The sequence below is a fragment of the Melopsittacus undulatus genome, chromosome 5, assembly GCF_012275295.1.
Source record: "Melopsittacus undulatus isolate bMelUnd1 chromosome 5, bMelUnd1.mat.Z, whole genome shotgun sequence".
NCBI lineage: Eukaryota > Metazoa > Chordata > Aves > Psittaciformes > Psittaculidae > Melopsittacus > Melopsittacus undulatus.
Window position 1 is genome coordinate 2,915,581 of NC_047531.1, and position 3,403 is coordinate 2,918,983.

The 3,403-nt window shown below is 57.3% G+C and overlaps 1 pseudogene; it reads left to right on the plus strand.

Moving 5' to 3' along the window:
* The first annotated feature begins 1,860 nt into the window (after positions 1-1,860).
* LOC117436192 (ferredoxin-fold anticodon-binding domain-containing protein 1-like) lies at positions 1,861-2,995 on the plus strand (annotated as a pseudogene).
* Positions 2,996-3,403: the final 408 nt, after the last annotated feature.

The following is a 3,403-nucleotide window of genomic DNA, read 5'->3' on the forward strand; positions in this document are numbered from 1 at the left end:
ACGGAGGCGCATGTGCCGAGCACCACAGACACCGAGGTGCAGGAAGCAGGTGCCTCCCCGGGGCTGCGTGTGGGAGAGAGATTCCTGGTTCTCCCCGAGACAGAGGAGACGAGAGCCAGCCTGCACGGGCAGCTGGATGGCACTGAGGAGCGGGAGCTCCAACACAGACAGGTGAGCGCCGAGGAGAGGTTGGGACAGCACAGGGGGATGAGCCTGCCCCTGCCTGGGGCCAGCTGCTCTGCTGCTGAACTGCAGCACACTCATCCCCTCATCCCGGTTGTGCGATTACAGGAGGAAACGAGGACTGGGAAGGTCCAGGAAGAGGAGGACCAAGGAAGGGAAGGGGACAGAGAGCTGTCCCAGCTGCAGGATGTCACCAACTGCAACATCTGGGTCAAAGCCTTGGTCATGGAGCACTTCCAGGATCCCGACGTGGATCCTGCCCTGACCGGACCTGCAGACACCGAGCCAGCAGTTCCCACCCTGCCTGGAACTCCTGAGCAAGAGCAGCACCGCACACCCCTCGCTGCCGTGACACAAGAGGATGAGGCAGAGGCACCAGCTTCCCCTGGCTCTGCATCCTATGTGGAAGAGCAGTCAGCATCACAGGCACGTGCCCCAAGGCGGCGCTCACTTCTAGACAGAGCTCTGCAGGCCTCATTCATGCACAAAGTACTGAGGAGAGCATCTGAAAAACATCAAGAAGAGGCCAGCAGAGCCGCTGCCTCACGGGCAGCACAAGAGGATGAACCGGCAGTGTCACCTGCAGCAGTTCAGGACGCGGAGGACGAGCCAGGTATGTCCCTGCGTCGAGTGGCAGCCAGGCCAGGCCAGGCCAGGGTGGCAGCAGCGTGTGCATGAGTTCAGTCGTGCCCCGGCCTCCTCCCCATGGGCAAGGGCCAAAAGCCTTCACTGGAAAGCCCCTGGGGAAAGCCCTTGGTGCTGGGTGGCAGCAGGAGCTTGCCCAGTGCCCACCCAGCACCGTGCCTACAGCTCTCCTTCCCCCGCAGGCACTGCCACCTGCCCGGATGCAGAAGTGCTCCAAAAGCGGCGATCTTCCAGCCTCAGGAGGGCACTGAAGCCTCTGCGCAAGGCTTTCAGCTTCTCCTGCATACACCCAAAAGAGGAGGAGTAGTGCCCCACTGCCGGCGCCAGGCCCGAGAGAGCTGCGCTCAGGACATGGTGCTGCAGCCTGAGCTGGCTGTGGACACCTTGTCGGGACAATAAACCACATCTCTTTCCCCCCACTGCTCGCCTCTGCCTGCTCCTGCTTTTCCCTCGTGTCAGTAGAGTAGAAGCCTGCGGAGCGACCTCTTTCCTTGAGGCACTTCCCAGCTGGCGGGCTTGCAGACCTGCTGGCTCTTGGCAGCACGTGCTGCCCATGCAGGAAAAGCGCATCCCGATGGCACGAAGCACTGTGTGGTGCGATGGCTCACACGTCAGCTGGCTTTTGAAGCCAAGTGTGTGTTCCAGCCCCCTAACGGGAATGAGAGAGTTGTAGAACGGACGGGAGGAATAAGGAGAAAGGCTTGGAGTTGCTAAGGCCAGAGATAAGGTCCGAGAGAGAGCTATCCTCCTGCTCCTCTTGCACACACAAGCACTGGAGCAATGCAGTGAGAAGCTGGGAGTGTTTCTGGAAGTAGAATATTGGGACCCTGCTCCTTTCCCCCGACCCCATTCTGCAGCTTCCGAGCACCTGAGTGCAGGAGGTCTTGCAGCTGCCCCAAGCCATGGCCTTGTGTTCCAGGGCTGCAGCACAGAAAGGACAGGGAGGTTGGTTCTAAGGCTGCAGATGTACTTGTGCACGAGTTCAGCCGCAGCTCTTGTTTGAGTTTGGCCTTGGGAAACCACCTTGTGTTCATGGCCACCGCTTTTATTTTTCACAGGGGTTTCCTAGAACCAAATTCAAATTATCCAGTAGGGACACTAAAGGAGAAGCTGGCTGCAGAGCTTCGCCAGGCCTTTCTGTTACAAAACATTGACTCCTGCCTTCCTCTGCTCCACCAAGGTCAACTCAATGGTGTCTGTCACTCGAATATCTTTTGGCTCATTCTGAACCCAGAGGAGACTCCAAGCACTGAAGAAATGTCTGATGGGCTGGCACATGCAGTTTCGTTTCACCGTGTTGATTTTTGCAAGGATAAGAATGGCTGGGTGGGTGTGCAAGAGGGATGGCACGTTTCAAAGCAGTATTATCTTAGACCTTCCATTCTACCTTATGCTCAGGCAATAATACAAAGAGAAGCTTTTCTCCCAGAGACACTTTATGTTATTTCTGGACTGGTTTTCGGGAAATGTTTTATTCCTCCTTGCTCCGTGCCTGTTTTTCATGAGATGGTTTTTGTAAGTGCCATTAACAGAGGTACAGAGAAAACCGATATCCAGATGCTGGTGAATGACATTAAAACCATCATATATTCGCTTCACAAAACTGTTTCCAGCATTAAACTGAGTTCCTAAACCTGCAGGAAGCAATGAGCTTTGAAACAACTGAGCTAAATGAGTTTGCCGCTTTGGAATCTCAGCTTAGTAGAATTCAGTAATTAATCTGTGTAGAGACAGATACTTCAGCCTCCCATGACAAGGGCTCCTGTGTAGGAGTTACAAGCACAGCTCATGATGAGCTAGGAAGCAGTGAACTGGTTGCTGTCTTTGCTTCATTGAATCTTGACCTCCTGGCCACGCTGATCTGTGGAAGAAGTGATTGGCGAATGCTCTGGACATCGAACAATCGGTTCTTCCACCATCAGTTTCCTAGGGGAGAATTAAGGCTCTTCCAGAGTTTTTCTCTCCATCCACCTTCCTATGTTCATGATGTCAGCTTTTGGGTTCCTGATGGGGAACAGTTGGATGCAGTTGCTTTTCACAGCACTGCCAGGCAGGTGCGGTGTGAACCGGTCCCATCCATGCAGTTAATGGCCAGTGCCAGCAGTCAGAGCCAGGCCGGAGGAGCTGCTGCTCCAGGCTGACCTTTCAGTGCTGTGCCAGGGGCTGAGCCCTCAGCCCGGGGGTGGCAGAGACGCAGAGATCAAGCAGCCCTCGCGTGTTGCCGCTGGCCGGAGCGGTGCGTGCTGCCTGCGGGTGCCCGAGCAGTGCCTGTGCTCTCCGCTGCTCTCCCGTGCCTGTGCTCTCCGCTGCTCTGCAGCGCCCATCGCTCACAGCCGCTTGAGGGGCTTCAGGGGGTTCCAAGGACCCCGCGGGGGGGGGGGGGGGCGCTGCACGCGCCGGGCTCGTGCCGCCACCTCAGGGGCGGGTGGGCGGGAAGAGGGGGCGCGTGAGGGGTTACCTCAGGAGTGTGAGGGGGGCGCCTGAGGCAGACGGGAGCGGGACCCGCCGGGGGATGGGAGGGAATCGGTGCCGCTGCCTTGGTGGGGAAGGGTCTGGAATTGCCTCAAGCCGGGGG